The 19,699-nt window shown below is 48.5% G+C and overlaps 2 long non-coding RNA genes across 3 annotated transcripts in view; one reads left to right on the top strand and one right to left on the bottom strand.

The window, feature by feature from the left end:
- The first annotated feature begins 32 nt into the window (after window positions 1-32).
- On the top strand, window positions 33-4,435 carry LOC137865686 (uncharacterized). The gene is made up of 2 exons (XR_011102040.1): window positions 33-479; window positions 1,517-4,435. It is a non-coding gene; the product is annotated as an uncharacterized lncRNA (long non-coding RNA).
- Window positions 4,436-7,055: 2,620 nt separating this feature from the next.
- LOC137865685 (uncharacterized) overlaps window positions 7,056-19,699 on the bottom strand; it is a 57,775-nt gene continuing 45,131 nt past the window's right edge. Inside the window, exons 1-2 of one of the 2 annotated variants that reach the window (XR_011102039.1) lie at window positions 12,187-13,126; window positions 7,056-12,079 (exon numbers count right to left, since the gene is read on the bottom strand). This is a non-coding gene — a long non-coding RNA (uncharacterized lncRNA). Of the gene's footprint in view, window positions 12,080-12,186; window positions 13,127-19,699 lie in introns of those variants that run through there. The other variant, XR_011102038.1, reaches the window with a different exon arrangement.

Raw genomic sequence — 19,699 nt, 5'->3', positions numbered from 1 at the left:
GGTGCGGGAGGGAGATGGAGGGAGGGAGGGAGGGAGGGAGGGAGGGATGGATGGATGGATGGATGGATGGATGGATGGATGGATGGATGGATGGATGGATGGATGGATGGATGGATGGATGGATGGATGGGAGGGGGAGAAGGGGAGAGGGAGGGGGCCAGGAGGGGAGAGGGGCAAGGGGAGGATATGGGAAAAGGATGGAGAAGGGGTAGGGAGAGGGCAGGTGCAGGAGCAGGTGCAGGGCAGGATGCCCGTTGCCCTCCCCCTGGCCCTGTGCAGCCCTCCCAGGGGGATCCCAGCCTTCCCATCCCCGGGGAGGCCACGTGGGGTAGGGCTGGGGGAGACCCCGCAGGGGAAACCCCCCTGCAAGGGGCTGCAGCTGTGGTGGGGGAGAGAGGCAGGAATATAACCCTGGCCTCCTGCTCTTGCAACCAGCCGAGCCCACGTAAAAGGAGGAAAAAACGTCTGCGAACAGATGCGTGGGTATATTGTACCAGGGGCACAAACACAGCAATCTCGGTGCTATCTTTATCGGGATGATGCGGTGCCAAATGCTACCAGGGATAGGCCCGGCTGGGTTAATGATTGCAGGGCGAGCTCTGCTCCGGAGCTGAGGCGTAGAGGAGAGCTGCAGAAGCCGTGCTGCAACGCTGCGGGCACGCAGCCCGAGCCCTGCCGTCTGCACAAACACGGCCGTCTGGGCCTTTTCCTCCTCTGCCCGGTGACTTGCTGCCACCACGGTTGGTGGCACAGGCACAGGGGTGGTGCTTGAGCATGGGTGAGTCCTGGGGCAGCACCCGCACCCTGCAGGATGGAAAGCACCTGGGGAGGAATAATCCCAGCAGAAGTGACATGGGCACAGCAAGAGCATGCAGCTCCTGCAGCGACTCTGCATTAACTGGCAGAGCTCCTCCACATCCCTTGGGAATTTGGCCTGTTTCTGCACGTTAAAAGCTGAATAATTCAGGCGCTGCATGTTTGGCTCTTTAAAGCACAATCAGTTCTCCATTACCCAGCGTGTGCAGGATTGCCAGGGTAATGGAAAACCCCAGCGAACGCTGCATGTGGTGGCAAGGAGGGCGAGGGAAAGGCATGGCCAGAGGCTGGTGGGGTGGTGGGGCTGCCTCCTCCTCATCCTCCGAGGCACTGACACCAGCCTGGAGCTGGAGGCTGCTGCCTTTTTGCCCCATCCTTCTTGCTGTGCCCAGTGGAGGGGAATGCAGATGGATTTGCAGTTGTTTTTTTTTTTTTTTACTTTCAATGAACAGGCTAAATTGGGAGCTGCTGAATAAGCTTTTAAAGGGAAATTAAATGTAGGAGATCCTGCTGCTTCTGATGTGCTGTGGTCAGGAAAAAACAGGAGTTGTTTGCTCCATGGACACACACTGATACTGGTTTATTATACAGGAATAGTTTGATGAGCCATGTGCTGAAATTAGGACCTTGTTTTGTCTGCTGCTCTAAATCACTGATGAATAAGACCCTGTTTTAAACCGTTTATGTTTCAAATAAACAGGGAGAAAAGGACAGCAGATGTGCAAAAGTGAAATGGTGCGTCAAAAGCATCCGAGCTGGGGAAACCCCCCTGCATTTCCTGCTCAGCCCCATCGCCCAAACTCTGCTCATCTCTGGCTCCAGCTTCATGGTGGTGCATCCCCGCTCCTCACCCCCCTGGGGCTCTGCTCACATCTCCAGCTGTGTTTGGTCCGTCAGAGGTGCAGAGGAATTCTTTGTCTTAATTTCTGGAGAATTTTTGATACAGCATCTTAAAATGTTTTACCTCTTAAGTGATGGAGATGTAAAGATGTGGAGCTTGTCCTATGGATTTGCCTGAGCTGATAATGGATTTGATAACGTGCCAAAGGGAAAAGGTATGGAAAAGAAGGACAGAGGTGGCCTGGAAGAAATCAGTCTGCCATCTCTGCTTCCCCGTCTCAAGGTGTCTGTCCCAGGAGCACGTTAGTTGTAGTGCAGCAGCACACTCCCCACCACATCCACAGCCAAGCATCCTCCCAGAAGGATCAGGCTCATTCATGACCTCTGTAGCAGTCTCAGGGGATAGGAGAGGCCTGAAATTCATTCACCAGAGCTACAGAAAGACATGAGGTGTGTGCGAGGCAATGAAGTATGTGTGGGTAAAGGTGCATTGCAGAAGAGATGCAAAAATCCTCACCAGACCATGGTTCCTGTCCTGGTGCAAGCCACAGATGCCTCCTCAAAAAGAGACCTGTCCTCACACCATGGTGAGGAAGGGTGGCCCGGGGGACGCAGCCCTGTCCCCTGCACCACCAGGGCTCTGTGCAGCTGAGATCATTCTTGGCAGCATCTGGTGTAAATCTCCCTCATCTCTGCTCATCTCTCATCTGGGGCCATCTCTTTTTGCTCCCACCTCTGTTGAGCTTGGCCAGCCTGGATCAGGAGCTCTGCAAGCAGCTGATGCTGCTGGTGGCTTTTCTTGTCAGATCAAAGAGCACCAGGATTGTGCTTGGCTGGGGCTCACTGGTGGGCACAAGGTTGTTTCTGAAAGGCTGAGGCCACCTATGCCTCCATCCATCATCAGAGCTGAGAATTACCATGGCAATGACAGTAATAGACAACGACAAGGAGGTTGGTAATCATATTAGTGTTATTATTAACTAACATTACCATCATTATAGCATTCCTGTTATATAGATTACTATTTCCTTGGGTTTGGAGGCTGTGATCACTTTAGTTTGTCTGAAATCCTGATTTTACGGGTCATGTTAACACTCACAGATACACCTGCAACGATTTTGTGTGTGTGCTAGCTGGCCATTTAATATTTCACACCGGGATGGATTTACGATGTGTTGCCTCTCTGTCAGGAGCTGTGGGAGTGTTCAGACACATACTTCTGGGCTGCTCGCTTTTATCAATCTACATAAATCATTAAAACTTGGGGTTTAATGAATGCAAATGCAGTGCCGCAGAAGGGAAGTCAGTTGGCTGGAGGCACTCTGCAAGCTGGAATCGCTCCATCGACCGAGACTGCTGAAAGATGTTTCTTCAAGTTCAGTCCTGTAAGTCACCTGGGACGTGAGATGATCACGATGATCTTTGGGCTAAATCTGTGCAGACACAAACCTCATTAACACCGATCAAACAAAACTGCCCTCGTTTCTCCAAGATCCACGCAGCTGACTAGGAAAGCAGGGGAGTTGTGGTACATCCATCACGGGAAGTCCGTTTCTGGCAACATGTAAATTTTTAATATCGTTAAGTGTGCATGCACTTACGAGATTGGGTTAGTATAGTCATAAACAATTTATTTAAAGACACGCTGTCTGACAGATTTCTGGTGCCTTAATGATCATTTCCTAATATTGCTCTTATAAATACTTCCATGATTCACATCTCCTGTTGCAGAACAAGCAACAAATCTCTAGGAAGGAAGTTCAGAACTGGATTTTTTTTCCTAAAAGATGCTCTATAGAGTTGTATTATAACTCTAATTTGAGCCAGAAACTCATTCACAGGAAACATAACAAACAGCCAATACAGATGTTTTTTCAAGTGCTCATTTGCAGTGGGAAATGCACTTCAGAAAGTCTCCCCAGTGATTTTTACCAGACTTTGTGTTGCTCTACCTCTGTAAGATCCCCTTGGTTTTGCAAAGTAGAGCATCAGTATCCGTCCTGCTTAGCTTTGCCAGGTGTATTTGTCATTACAAGAGCAAGGGATCCCTTAAATGAGAGGATCAGGTAGGAAGCTGAAAGCAAACTCTTGCCCAGCTCCTGATTAAACAGTGGCAAATCGTTTCCAGAGGACTTTGCAGAGCCTGAAAGTATAACCGTGTTCAAAGAGGGATTAGACAAATTCCTGAATGACATATGCCTCGGCGGCTGTTAAACCCGATAATCTCAATGCAAACCTCTTGTTCGGGATGTCCCTGAGCTGGGGATTTCCAGCAGCCAGGGGAACATTGTGGAGGGAGCGATTGCTGCCCTGTGTGTCCTGCTCGCCTCTCCATAGCGCAGCCACTGCGCCTGTACCGGCACCACAGTGCGTGGCCGTAGCTCTGCACTGACAGGAAATAAAACCAGGAGCTCTGCTGCTGAGGATGTACCAAGTGTGATGTGGTACTATTAAAAGAGCAAAGGAAGAGCTGTAGCTTCTCTTTCAGCTGTTTTCTGAAGGATTTCTGGAGGCTCTGAGCTCTTTTTTATCAGGCCCTTGCCATTAGGTGATGCACTGCAATTTCTTCCTAAGATGGAGAGAAACAAAGTGATTTCTTGCACTCCACTCGAGTTTTATTTGAAAGAAAAGTTACATTACATGGGAAAAAAGAAATCATAGGAAAGCCCAAAGACTTCATTATCCAAGGAGATCAGTTGCTGAAGCTCAGTGCAGCAGCCGTAGGCACCTTCTCAGTCTGAACAGCCCCTGGCAGCCGACCGGGCTGAGGGAGCACCAAGGGCACTTCAAGCTGAGCAGGCAGGAGAAGAGTTGTGCCTGCTGTGAAGATACGCACACTATTTTTCTCTTTCAGCTGCTTTTTGATAGCCCAGATTGGTAGAGCAACACCAGGGGGTGCACATTGTGGACACAGCTGTCACCAAATTCGGGTAAATGCCTCCTCGGGCAGGCTGTCAGCAGCCCACAGCTCTCCTTTCTGCGTGTCACTGGGCTGCAGCTCCCCAGCCGGACAGGGAGTCCCGCAGAAATGTGAGCAGTAATTAATAGCAACCATAATTACAATCCAGATCATTGCATAGCTGCAAAATTTAAGTTCTTTGAGCGTAACTATCCTGTTCAGTTCTTACTTACAAGCAACAGTTCTTCTCTTCTCAGTTCTTCTTAGAAGGGACCACAGCCCCTGGCCTGTGAGGCTCAGAGATGAGCTTCAGAGATGAGGTGAGGCTCACAGCACCTTACCTGCACTGGGTGCTGGACCTGGATTTCTGCTCCGGGACAGGCTCCGGCACCGCACAGCATTGCAGTGAGGAGCTAAGGGAATAATCCAGCCTGGGGTAGCATGCTGTGCCCTGGTCCCATTTTTCATCTGCTCCATTCACTGCAGGGAAAAAGCTAATCAGAATAATCAGAAAAAAAGCTTACGAAATGCTGGCTAATAGCTCACAGTAGCACAACAGCTCAGAACTCATTGCTGCGGTGCACGGAGCAGCAGCGCAAAGAGGAGCATGGGGAAAATCACCTGCACCATGGGCTTTGCTTCTCCACCTGCTGTGCTTTTGGCACCACGTCTGATGGGAATAGTTACACCTCAGTCAGTGACAGCATGAATGTCACTGTGCTGAAGAAGAGCAGGTCAAGCTCACTGAGCTCTCACAGGGTACAAGTGAGGCTGGAGCATCACACACCACATCCCAGCACCGCATCCCAGTACCGCTCATCCAGGGGCCGTGGGGCAGAGCCTCGGCACAGGGCTTTGGGCTTTGAACGGAAGCGAGTTGCCATGGTCAGCACTGCATGTTTATACAGCAAGGGTAGATCGTATCATCAGAGCAACACCCTTCCTCTGTGCTCGTGTTTTTAAAGGGCGATTGCACCATTGAACCACCCACTTGTGCTTCTCCCTTGCTAGGAGACCAGGGAAAGAGGTTATGTTCAGTCACCGAAGGTTTTCCATTTTTTTTAAAAATAAAGTCTGATGAAAAAGCAATATAACTGAGGCTTGAACTTTTAATGACTTTGTTTCATAATCTTTTCAAAGAAAGATTCCTGTTAAACTGACCAAGCCTTTTAACTCTTTTTGTTGTTGGCTTAAAGCCTTGGCTTTTATGAGTGTTGCCGCAGCCCTCACACACTGTGCTATTCTCTCTGCCCAGATTCCCCTTTGGATTTTAGTGAAAGTTGGCACTGCAGCGTAGCAAAGTACAGACGCTTACTGACAGCGATCTCATCTGCCCGTATGATCTGGGAGATAATCAGGAATATCACATGTATGTGAAGGATATATTGCAGCATGATATGTAGCGTGCTTAGTTAGCTGTATTGGAAAGATTTCCAGATAGTTATTGATTTTCCAGCCCTGTAATTAGTTCAGAGATTACTAGCATAGAAAATATTGCTCTAGAAATTGATTTTTTTAATTGTTCATTGCACCAAAACTACAGTATCACTGCAAAGTATGGCAAATGTTTTCTGCAGAGGAAGACTTTGAACTTTGGAAAAATATTGCCACTGTAAACACAGGGAAGAAATCACATGGCTGATTATTTTGCTATCTTAGATAAGGCCCAGATCTCGCCAGCTCTATCTGATTTCTAAAATCCATCCTTATAGTGCTCCTTGCAGGATCAAGGTCTAAAGGAGAGATTGGACCTGATTGTGAAATCCAAAGCGCCTGCAAGTCTGTGTGCATCAGGATCCGAGCAAATATCGTCTCTACCCCTTGGTGCAGAGCTCCCACCCAGGGATGTCACAGTGTGCTGGGGCAGGTGCTCACCATGGAGCATTTTTCACTTGATTTGTGCCTGTCCACCAGCACGGGCAGCCTCTGCACCTGGCTGGGAGCCGTGTGTGTCCCTGGGGAAGAAGAAAACTCCTCTGTCCCCTTTCCCACTCGATGGAGCTGCCCTTGATCACCGTCACGAGAATCCACGCAGATGCTGCGATGCTGGCAGGCAGCTACCAAAGGGCTCTGGCTGCAGCCTGCAGCAACACACTTTTTTTTTTTTTTTGTGTGTCTTCTACTCCATCTTGGTCTCGGTGCTGATGCTTTATAAGTTCAAAGTTTGCACCCTTTCTGTTGCTGCCAGGGCTGTTTATGAGTGCAGTAAGTGCCAGGAATGCAGGCCAGTCACCCTGGACTCTGCCCCATCCGTATGGCCAGGCTTGGGTTTCACAGGTAGCTGAGCGCTCCTGAAACAAGCCCCACTAACCACAGCTTGGGCCGTGCTCAAATCCTTTTTCCTCTCCTAGCCCTGCAGCAGAGCAAACTGAAGGCTCAGCGCCATTCACCAGAAAGGTTGATGGGATACAGCCAGGAGCAGCTCTATCTTGGCAGCTGCCACGTCTTTCTCATCTGAAGCCGTCCTTGCACGTGCCGCTTCCTTGTTCTAATTAAAACCTTAATCAGCTCAACATCTCATTGCTGAAGAATGACTTGGCTTTTGGCACGCTGGCAGCTATCAGACAGTGACAAGCTGTGGCATCTCCAGCACTCAGCAGAGGTCAGAAGTCGGTCCCTCGGGTCCTGGGTGCACATCGCACACTGTTTTTCCAGCTCCTCTCCCCGGTTAGTGCTCTTTTTTTGTCTTCCAGGATGGAAAGGGGAGATGATAGGAAAGGGATGTAAAGATTGGGACCAGAGAAAAGCAGAGCAGTGTTATGGCAGTGGTCCTGACCACAGGAGCTTTCATATGTCCTCCTGCTCACCCAACGCTTTATGAATGAGGATCACAGGGAGCAATAGGCACTTGGCTAAGGGTGGTGACTTCTCACACAAGAATACATGGCCAGAGGTAGATATATGAATTACTGTCCATTAGAAACACCCCATGGATGCTCCTCATCCCCATCCCAAGTCCCACATGTGCCCAGATCCAGGTGACCCCAGCCACACCTTTAGCCAGGGCTGTTCCTGTACTGCCATGAACCCCGCAGCAAGAAGCTGCATTTGCACAAGCGAGCGTGCCCTGACCCTGCCAGAGCTGGAATTTCAATTGGTTTATTGCTTCCAGGCAACATTTTTTCATCTGTATTTATCAGCTCCTTTGGGGAATTTGTCCTCCCCATCCCGAGCAGGATGCTTGCTCCTTGCTGGGTGACTCAGCAGCAGCACTGCACGCACGGAGTGGGAGGTGGTTTGTGGAAAACAGGAGTAACTGCATCCAGTAAGAACCCAGCTTCCTCTTCCAACGAACCTGGTATTTCTCTCTAGCATGATAACGGCAGATGTTTCCTATAGGAGCACAACCAGGAAACCCCAAAAGAGGCAACGAGGGCATTGCAGTTTGGGAGGTTTATCAGGATTATTTAATTTTAGGGCACAACTGGCCCAGACATTAAACAAATCAGGTGCGTCACTTCTCTAAAAAGCTTGTGAACTGAGGAGGTTGGGTAGGCAGCAAAACGCCCAAAAGATGATTTTCAAATTACAGGGGTTGCGTATTCTGCACTAGTCATGCAGGCAGTCAGAAAATTTGGCTGTTATAAGATTTCTTCCAGAATCTGTGAAATCCCAGGAAGAAAGAAGACATGGTCATTCTTGCAAACCCCAAACCATATAATAACAAAAAAATAGGCCAATTGGGCAATCTTTGGTTTGGTGGAGAAAGTGCTTCTGCAACTCTGTAATTCCCAAAACACACCCAATCCTGGAAAAAAAAAAAAAAAAAAGGAAAGAAAAAAGAAAAAAAAAACAAACTTAGGAAATGTCTCAGAGGATGGGAAGTGTTTCAGTAAAAGTAAATTTAGCAGAGCCTGAATGCCCCTGGCACCCTCCCCATGCCTGCCCCTGGCGGCCCCTGAGGCAGGCAGCAGCAGCTGGCGGTGTCAGCCTGGGCCCCAAATTCCCTTCCTTCACCTGCAGTCGTTGCACCAGCACATTTTTAACCTCTGCAGAAAAATGGTATCACTGCGTGCATCATTACACAACAGTCCTGTAGGGAAAGGGTGTAGAAGAAAAGGAGGAGAAAGTGCAGCTTTATTTTGTGCCTCCCTACGCAATTTGGGGGGCTCATTTGACTCCCTGGGGCATGGGTACAGGGAGTGAATTACAAGTGCCTTTGTCACCACCCCCTGCTCCAGGACAGGAGCAAACGTGAAGTATTTTTCCCCAATATTTCACCCCCATCTTGTCTTTGTGTACCTGATTCTTCCTCGCATGAGGGCAGAGGAGCTGCCACAGGGACACGCAAGCATCGGTGCTGCCATAGCCATGCACTTTTGGGGTTAGCCCATAACACGGCCCAAAATACATTTTTGGGGTTTACCCACTCCATTCCCGAGGTCAGAAAATGTGCAGGATGTGTCCTCAGTTCTGCCCCTGGCACCAGAGAATTGACTTGAGCGTATTTCTCAATTCCCAACTCCCCTCTGAATTCCTGTTGGGATAAAGACGGGAGAGGCTGCGTTAGACCAGTCTCACTCTCCCATCTAGTGGTAAAACAAGGAAAGTTGGTCAAGATTAAAAAAAAAAAAAAAAAGAAAGAAAGAAAGAAAGAAAGAAAAAGAAAAAGCAACTTTATATTTCTGTGGATTTTGGGATGGGGATAATGGTACTATTAGCATTGTGTGTTCAGTTAAATTTCTTCTCCCCAGAAGGACTGTCCCAGACCTGATCCAGAGGAAAACACAGCTCTGATTCCTGCGGGGCCTAGGGGAGGCCTGCTCTAGCAGTAAGCCAAGAAGGAGAGAGACCTGCACGTGGATGACTATACCCTGTGTGAAGCACCAACAGCTTGGGTCTAAAAGCGTGCACTTGAGCAAACGGAGCTCTCGATGAGTGGGTGGTGGAAAGCAGCGCAGCATGAGCTGCGCTTTCCCACACGTAGTTCCTACCTTCAGCCAACCCTCAGGGCTGCTCAGGCCCCATGTGGTGAGCAGCATGACACGTTCTAGTTCCCTCTCTGTCCCCTGAAAACCTTCAGCACAACCACGGGTCCCCCGAAATAGCTGGGGAGGTGGAAACCGCGAGGGCTGGCGGCACGGACAGAGAAGGAAGCCGCAGCATCCTGCTCAGTAAATGTGGTGGGGGAAAACTGAGAAAGCAACAGGGCTGTTACACTCTGCAAGGCCTCTCACCATGTCCACTCCACCTGCAGAGCCCGAAATTTCAGCTTTGCAATGGATTTGACGAGCCTTCTGCTCCCCAGAGATGACTGGGGATATGGGGCAGGGCAGTGTGTGTTGTTTCTGCCCAACCTGGGAGGGAAGGGTCCCACTAAACGTTAACAGGATCAAAGTGATTCAGACCCCCAAAACCCATTTTTTTTTTTCCATGAATAACTGATGGAAAACCAGCTCAGCCCAAAGGCAATGACCAGTCCCATGGGGCTGCTGCTCTCTGGACAGGAGAGGTGCGTGGCTCGGGTCCTGCTGGCCCTGGTTTGGGATGCCCAGATCCCACTCAGTTCCAGCTGAGCCCTGAGCTGCTGTGCACTTAGGGAAGATTTATGTTCTTCTGTCAGATCAAAGAATTGTGGCATTTCCTGGAAGGTTAGATGATGTTTCATTTTCAGCAAATAAGGTCAAAAGCACAAAGAAAAAAAAAAAAAGTAATCTCTCCTAGATCAGCTGTTTGCAAACCCTGGAGGTGCAAGCACTTGCTTGTGGGTTGCTGCTCATAGAAAAATGCTTTCCTGGAGCAGCACACAAACAAATGTGACTTTGCTTCTTTGTCACCCCACCGTCTCCAGCACTTACAGACTCAGCTGGAAATAGCTCACACAGATGAGTACGTTGCTCACTCACACATTGTCAGATTTTTTTTATTTTTTTTTTATTTTTTACAAAGTTTCTGGGCACACCTGGGAGGGCAGGAATGGGGCAGGTGAGAAGGCAACCCTGTGCAGAAGAGATGCAGTGAGTGGGGTGGTTTCCCAAGCAGCACCCACACGATGCTGGAGGAGGGATGCAGGTTGGATCCTGGAGCTGGTGGGGGGGCCAGGACACCTTGGGGACACATGGGGTTGTGTTGGGCTCACCAGACAGGGACATCTCTGGGCCCTGCAGGGTGCGGATGGGAGCAGGGTGGGTGCTGGCCGAGGGTGCTGGGTGCAGCTCAGCCGCCGCCTCGCTCCTCGTGTCGGGAGAGGGCAGCCTTCCCCGCGGATGGATGCTCCAGGGAGGGGAGAAGCAACCTGCAAAGAGCCAGCCCCTGTCCCAGCACACAGAGAACTGCAGCTTTTACAGAAAGCTGAAAGGAGAAAGTTCAAACCCTGCTCACCAGCAGGCACACAGAGCTGCAGAGAGGTCCCTCTGGCTGCAGCTGGATGGGATGCCCTGGCCTTGCATTGCCACCCACAGCCCTGCAAACCCTCCGAGCAGGACATCCCCTGCTCTTACCCTGGAAATCTGTTTGCACAGCTACAGCCAAAAAAAATAGTCAATGAAAAGACACGTTGGAAACGTGGAAGCAAACTTAATGCTACTGCTGTGATGCTCCATTTGAGCTGTGAGGGGAAGATAAAGTTCTGCCTCCCACTAGAGTTGTCATCAGGGAAAATTATTTCTTCCCTCGCTAAATGGCATCACATTGTTTCTTCTTTTCAGCCTGCTGCCAGCTTGGTGTCACGATCTATTTTTTTCCAGGAAAATACTCGGGTTACCTGACAGTGGTGGTAATCCTCCATCCACCCCCTGGGTGGATATAGTAAAGATATTCAAATATAGATCCACCTAGGAGAGAAGAACAAATAAAGATGGCTCTTAGCATGTGAATAGCTAATGAGGACCCACTTAGCAGTCTTGGCATATTCATCAGCTCCAGCAGATGATCGTTGATTGTGTGTCTGCAGCTACTTTCTTCTCCTTTGCTCATTATACCCGGGTCAAATGAAACACACACAGAACCGTGGCAGAAATGATAAGAGCCGATGGAGATGGCCGCAACGATGACCCATCCCAACTGGAAAATTACCAGTTAGGATTTTTTATAACCCGTCAAATGGAGCTATTTCATCTTGCAGCAAGAGGTAGGTCACTTCTAATTACCAGGGTGAAATCCAGCTCCGCACACCATCCTGCATCTCTCATTAGCGGTCCTGGATGGGAGACCCCTTGGAGAAGCAGCTGAGCAGCATTTCAGGGTTGTTTTGGGTTCACCCAGTGACTCAGGGTTGTCGGTGCCAGGAGGTGAGGACAACAGAGCCGCTCGGTGCCCTGCTCACAGCAGCAGCTCTGGAGATGAGCACCACGCACCCCAGCACCGCACCCTTGGCCCAGACTTTTCCCTGTTAGCAGGAGATTTTTCAACCAGTGGTTAGAGTCCCGTGAAATCAGAGTGAATGGCATACAGACATATGTATAAACTATAAAAATAAGAAGAATCCTCTAACAGGGGGTTCTTCCAAAGCACCTTAGGATGCTGGTTTCTCCCCCTCCAGAAACCAAGTTTGGCTGCAAGGTGAATAAAGCCTTTGTCAATGACCTGTGAAAAAAAAAAAAAAAAAAAACAAAAATGGACAAAAAAATAAGAAAGGAAGAGAGCAGGTCGGATCCTGCCTCACCATCAGTGCCATCTCTGGATCAGTTTACCACCACTCTTCTTTTCTTTGCAGTGCAGCAGGTGTTGGAGAGAGGATGCTCAGGGCTTGGTGAGGGAACGGGCAGGCAATGGAAAGAGCTGGGAGAGGGCTGCTGTAACGTGGTACCATCGACAGAGGACTCGGATGCAATCTGGGTTACACGGGTGTAAATCTGCTCCATTTATCCTTGTCTGATCCAGCCCTGACACCTCACGCACCGTGGTTGCTTCCAGGCCCTTCGGTCTCAGTTCCTTTTTGGCCCTGACCCAGCAAACCAAAGCATCCTTTTCTCTCCAGTTCTGGGTCAGAGGAAAAGGCTGTTATTAGGCTACTTCTGCTTTGTGGTCTTTTAATTATTTCCACCTCTGTGATTACACTAATTAGCTAACTGGTTTGTAATGGCTGTATGGTAGCTCTCATTACACTTTCATTAATCACAGCATCAGCTAGTCTCATTACATGATTTTTTTTTTTTTTTTTTTTTTGCTTTATGATTTGAAACTATTCAAAGCAAAAGTAATCTGAAGGGGGAAGAGAATTCAATAGGAACAGACAGAGTATTCGTCAGCAGCTTGGCAGAGAGACTCTCAGGTATATTTAGAAATGTTATGATTTACAGGAGCCCACCAGCCATTTACTTAGCTTCTAGAAAAAAAAAAAAAAAAGAAAAAAGGTAAGTTTGAAGTTTCTGATCACAACTGTTTAAGGCACCTTCTCACTTTCTTTGATTCAAGACAGCTGAGTGACACATTCAAATGGGATCAAAAATAAAACAACTGACGGTGTGTCTTCTTTATCCTGATGGCTGCAGCTGAGCATTGCCTCAGCCACAGCATCTCTTCATCACGTGGCGAGCAGGGGACAAAGCAGAGAAGAAGATCTAAGAGAAGGTTAAGAGTTTGCTGCTGGAAAAAACATTACTTTGACAGCTCTCAAGACTTTCCTATAAATCCTCATCCACCCAGACTATTTCATATGCTAAACGACTTCTTAAAATAATCAAAATTAAGAACAAAGCCCATGTTGGATAGCTTAAATACATGCACAAGGGAGCGTTCATCACTGTGGCTATGACAGAAGATAATAATAATAATAACAGCAAGAATTAACACCTATTTAACAGGAGAAATCCAAAAGCCTTAACAAACACCAATCAATTAATTCTGCCAGCCAGCTATGTGTTGGGCAGGGAAAGGATGGTGGGTGAGAAGAAAATTGTCCAGAAAGGTGGAAACTGTGAGCAGAGAAGGCAAAATTGGTCCTGCTGCTCGCTCCCTGCTCTGCAGCCACCACGGGAGCCCTTGTAAGGCACCGCTGCCTGCACTGCTGCTGCCTGCACCAGCACCACGTGAATCCTCCAAGGAAAGGTGTGCAGGAGGGCACGGCTCTGTCCATCAGAGCACAAATGCCTTGAACCCTTTGCAAGGTGTCAGAGACACAAATTAGAAAGAAAACAAAGGTGGGCTTTATACATCAGACCTGTTTTAGCTTCTGAGAGCTGAGGATTGGTCATGCTCTCTATGGATGGAGATGCTATAGATTCCCGGGACTGGTCATTCTTGTGCTTTCACCCATCCCTGGACCAATCCTGCCCATCAGCAGTTTCCCAGGACAGCAATCACCAGCGGCATAGCATCCCCCAGCCTGCTCCTGCAACTCGTGTTGAGCCACCCAGACCCACTCAGCATCAGGCAGAGGAGGCAGACAGGGCTCCTCGTGGCCACTTTGCACAGACAGGGAGAGCAATGGGCTCCTGTGGCCAAAAGAAAAACTTTGTGCTTACTGGCAGTGTGTCTCCAATATGTGGGCAGCAGGCACAGGGATGCAGAGCGAGCACCCACAGCCCCCTGGTGCTGAAACCATTGCTTGGTTTTGCTTGGTGCCAGCAGCAGTGGTGGTGAGGTGGCCTGGAAAAGCAGTTTCCAAATTAAAAGGTGCAGGTGACGAGTCAGGGCAAACGCAGGAGGCATTGCCCTAGCAAAATAACAGCACTTAAATGCTCTTCCCAGGCAGAATTCTCCACTTCACTCAATTTTTGTGGCCTCCATCAGCTGCAGCTTGGGGAGAGCCAGAAAAAAATCAGGGATGTCCAAATGCTTCTCCACTTTCACAGCATCATCTGCACAAGTCTTCTGATAGCTCTGGTGAGCTCCCTATTGCCCCCAGAATCCACGTCTGTTTCTGGAACAGGACAAACTTTGTCCATCCTGCTTGCTGGGGACGAGAATGGGATAAGAGCAGCGCACAGGGATGAGCTAAACCAGACCTCGAGCAGCAGCTGCAGTGTCTCAGCTGCCCTGGGAGGGTAACCATTGCCTCGTGAGGATTTTTCTTTTTAACAGCAACCTCTCTATTTAATTGTCTTTTCAGCTCTTCAGTCTCCAGCCTGTTTTCTTTGGCTTCTGCATAGCTATCAGGTGTGGCTGTGGTGCGTGGCCTTCCTTCTGTGCCTGGACATGATAACCTGGGCTGTGCGTGGTGAAGAAGAAGGTGACCAAGCACCAGTGAACGAGGTGTTGCAGTGCCGTATAAATTTACCCGTCACTAAGAAACACTCGTAACTTTTTTAGCACAAGGGACAAAAGCTAATGGTGTAATTAATTGACCCAAGGCAATTCCCTGACCTTCAGGCACTTCAGGATGGAAAGGAGCCGTGTCCGTGTGCTCACTGCCAGCAGGGCTCTCCCCTGCCTGGGCTGGCTACAGCAAGGAGGAGAGCAGGAGCCTGCATTTCCTGAGAGTAAGAGGCTGAGGAGCCCCCATCACAAGCAAAGCATTAAAAAGAAAAAGTAACAATAATACCAAGCAAAATATTGCTTCAGGGAAAAATTTGTGCTTGGTTTTAGCATGGATGTCGATATTGCACGCTCAGATATAGCTGTGTGGAAACAGTTTTGCAGCGTGTTATGAGGTGGTGCATGGAAACAATGAGTGGCACTTGCAAGGGAGGAATTAAAGCATTTGAAAATTAAAAGACATTAAAAAAAATCCCTTATGAGGACATGGAGTTTCCCTGAAACACAGACCCCTAAAGCCAGAGTCTGTGACTGCCTTGAAGCACTTGTCCGACACTTCTCCACTCCTGCAGAAAGGGGCTCCAGCAGGCAGCAGCCAGCTTGCCTGCAAACAACGTGTGTGAGCTCCTTGGCTCTGGGCAAGGCTGTGCCTGGCTCGAGCACGCCAGATTTCTCAAGGGCAAGCCCTTCACATGCTGAGAACAGGGAGAACAGGCACCCATCCTGCCGGATGCCTGCCAGCGGAGTTGTTCTGCGTGTAACAAACAAAAGCGTCTCCATTCAGTGCCCTCGGTGCTTCCACAGGCAGACTTCACAAAGCACAGGGGGATGCTTTTCAAATGATGAATTTCCTAATTTCCAGCCCTGGAGCACTCTGGGGGAGGGCCTCGTTGTGTCTTTGGGATGAGGGAGGCGCAGGTTGCTGCTGAGCGCAATTTTGGGGGCATCACGCACCCAAAGACAGCGCAGAGCAAGGCTCGGGCACTGCATGGAGGTGATTGCTCTGCACTTTGCATATTCCCTCTGTGCACTGGGCTGGGATTTTTCATTGCATCCATAATTCATATCTTGCTGCAGTGATTCTACAGAGGCAGCACGGGACCTCAGCACGGGCGATTGCCGGGGAGGGATGCTTCCAATGCCAGGCATCAAACCGGAGAGCCTGAGTCCAGCGAGCACCTCCACTTTACACCACCTTACCCACAGGCAAAGGTGCAAAGAGACAATGAAATAAGAGAGTAGTTTTGTCGAGAGGGAGGACAGTCACCCATCCTTGCACAGCTTTCTCAGAGCCAGGAGTGACTGTGCAGGGCGGACGGCAGCACAGCTCTGCCTGTCTGTCCAGCCCAGCTCTGCTCTACACATGCAGAGGGCATCCCTGAATAAGTTCAGCACCCGATGCCCATGCACCATTAATTTTTGGGGTGAGGTTGCTTTCCTGCTTCCGGCAGCTGAAGAGTGACAGTCTTTGCTGTCGCTGTGGATGTGGAGATCACCGTGCTGCTCCAGCCATACCATGCTTGCAAAGCTGCCTGTGCTCCCTTCCAGCTTGTGTAGCTTTCTCCTGCAACCCCACTGCCTTTCCTCTCTGTAACACATGCACTGAAAAACCCCGTTTGTCAGAAACTAAAGTGTTTTGTGAGATTAAAATGTAAATGTTGCGCTCGGCTTTTCAGAGGGGGGTTGATATTTCACTTGTGACTGTGCAGGAAATAGATTTTTGATAACTCTGCGGAACTGCTGCTGCCCAGCCACTGCTGCAAACAGCGAAAACCTTAATAAATAAATCCTCCACCAGCCAGCTCGGAAAACCAACTTGCTGGTGGTTCTGAGAAATATTGGGAATTTCCAAGCAGCCTTGCACAAGGGGACCTGTAATTGCAGCAGCCTCTCCTGCATTGCCTGCCCTTCCTTCTGTGGCCTTGAAGGAACTGCAAAAGAGCCTGGTTGGCACTGCTGCCTATAAATACTGCACGTTCACTTTTTATTGTGTTTATGGACTTGAAAATGTGGGGAAAGGTCCTTGTCAGGTATCATGCATCTCGCTGCTTAAGCATAACCCATAAACACCAGAATGGGACATTGAAAGGGAGGGTGAGAGTGGTTCACATGGAATTGCTGCCTGGCTGGTCTCTGGTGTGCCGCCTCATCTGCTGTAGGAAACCGGCAAAAAGTCTGCCTGAGCCCCAGACCAGGTCCCTCACCATCAATCTTGCTCCTCATCTCTCCCGGTTTCTTCTCCTCTGCAACCTGTGACACTGCAGAAACCTGCACCGCTCTCAGCCTGCACTGCTGTGCATGGCTTTGGCCACGTGCTAACAAATGCACGGCACTGCAGCTTGTGCATAATCCAGGCACCTTGGTGATCTATAGCCTCAGAAACATTGGTGACCTTAAGGGAAAAAAAATATCAGAAGGTTTTTGCTGACCTTCTGCTGCCCACCAAAGCTCTCCACCACCCTCCAGTGTGTTTGGAAGGGAATTGCCTAGATTTTGGCATCCCCATTTAGCACCCATTTAAATGTCTGAACCTTGGTATAAGAAGCTCTCGGATCACAGCTCTCAATTGAAAACTATGCTCAATGTCAATATTCATAGCTTTAGTACCTAAAAGGATCATGAGGCTAAATTAACCTCACTCACATAGTACATGTAATACCCTGAATGCAACTGCTGCATAACTCGACCTGCTGCGCTCAGATACGATCAGTGAGACAAAAATCACTTGTAGCGATAATATGGCAAATAACTTCAAACAATCAAGATACATATGAAAAAGAACAGACCCCTGTTAACGGAGCCTGAGCCTGATCTGTAAACTTGGCTACTCACTTTTTATCCCTTAAGTAAACTAGGAAGAGTAGTGTATTTATAGCCTCTTGATGTGAGTATCCTTGGTGAAATATTGGATGTAATAAATATTCTGCCATCGCAGGAAGCCTACAGGACCAAACGCCACCAAGGTATTGCTCAGCCAAACCCTATGCAGCTAACGAGTCTTGGTGAGCTGCCAGCCAGCTGAAAACACCGCAAATGAGGGAAAGCAGGGAAAAGAAAGTCTTACTGTTAATGTGGGTAGGGTTTTATTGACACAATTGCACTTCAAGGTCACTGAATAAGGTCTTCAGTCCTTTCATCTCTCTGTGGCACCTTCAAACATCCCTTCCAACCCTGGGGTTCAGCCAGCTTTATCCCAACATTTTGTTGTTTGTCAATCATTTTCTTCATTTTTGTTTTCTCGTTCCTTTATGATGTAAAGATAAGATCCAGGCCCTTTTTTCCTGCCCCATGCTTCCAGCATTACTTTTTATGGAATTACAAGTTACGCAGCGCTTCCGCATTAAAACAAAAGGAGTTCATCACCATTTTTAAATAAGGATGTTGTTTGTAAATGCTTTATTCATAATTAATGGAATTATTGCTGGGTGTAGCCACATTCTTCATCCATGTACTATAAGATCTGTTGTAAAGTGCATTAGTAAAAGGCTTTATAGACGAGGCTATGACAAGCCGAGTACAAAGCACATTATGCGATCTACTGTAGATATTGTTGTAACAATCTTTATGCAAGATTTTAAGCTATCAGTCAGCCAGGGGCTGATTGATAGTGTAAATGTTAATAATTAATAATAGGATAATGTTGATAACTAATTAATAGTAAATGATGAGTATGGATTTTTTTAGTTAGCCTTATGCTAATATGCATTATTCACTGAATCATAAAATCACGGCAGAGATGAGGAAGTCTCGCTAGCTGTCTCCGGCTGTGTCACTGATGAGTCAATGTTGCTCTTCCAAAGCATTTCCAAAACAGCAATTTTCCTCCAGCTTTCTGGCTCAAATCAATTGGCTAAGAAGCATTTTTTTTCCCCAACAAATTCAGAACTCTGTATACGTGTGCACCAGAGTAAAGTGTAAAGTCATGGCCTTTGGGAGATGTGTGCAACAAACCTGCCTGCCCTAAGAACAGCAACAGGAGCCGCCAGACCTCAGGGGGACTCTGTTGCATTTACAAGGAAATAGCCTAAAATGAAGGAATTGGCACTGCAGATTTCTTTTACTCCTGTGTGGCTTCCTCCAGTGATTTAAAGCCATTAGGCGTGCTTCCCTTTTAGCATAAGGGAAGGTAAGGGAAGGTCCTTGGGCTGAGGAGTGAAGGCACCATAGGGGGTGCATAAAGGTGATGATGCAGGGGGAGTTTAGTGGAGAGCTTTAAGGACAGTTCAACACCGTTTTCAATTTTTTTTTCAGCTGACATTATCTTTTTTTATAAGTGCTAGACAGGATCAAAGCCGGCATTACATCATGCCGGCTGAAGTGAATGTCTGCTTGCCGCAGGGCACAGACTGCTCAGAGGACGTGAAATGCCAATAGCAGCCTCAAAATCAGGATTTAGAGACCGATGCAGCACAACGGCCCCTGGGAGGCTCCCAGCAGGGAAATCCCCTGCTCTAGCTCCAGCCACCCATCGCCTGCGGAGGTTTCCAGCACGCCAGCTCATGCCAAACCTCTCTGGACCAGATAGAGAAATTTTCCGTCTCCAATTTCCAAGACTGAGATGCAGAATAGCTTCTTCCTAGTACTCAGCAATTTTATAGATAACCTATGCCAAAGGCATAGAATGGCTCGCTGGCATTTTCCTGTCCCCGATGAGGAGGGTGCACTCGCTCTGCCACACACCCCCTTCACGAAATGCTGGTTCCTTAAACCCTGCCCATACCCCCCGAGCTTCCAACGCTCTGGCAATGCATGGGCACAGCTGATTGACTCATGTGACAGCAGCATTTACCAAGAGCTAAAAAGTGATAAAGAATGCTGACGTTCTCTTGTAAAAGGAATTAATATTGGGAGTTTTTCCTAGAAAGATGGGAGTCCTGTGAGCTCATTCACAAATTACCTTTTCCTATCCCTTGCCTGCCATTTCAAAGTTTTCATTTCAGACAAACCTGCAAGCACATTTTCGGGTGGATGTCACCAGGATCCACTTCCTCCTGGCCCACAGACAGT

This window comes from Anas acuta, chromosome 16, assembly GCF_963932015.1.
Source record: "Anas acuta chromosome 16, bAnaAcu1.1, whole genome shotgun sequence".
NCBI lineage: Eukaryota > Metazoa > Chordata > Aves > Anseriformes > Anatidae > Anas > Anas acuta.
This window is presented reverse-complemented; position numbering and strand designations above follow the sequence as displayed.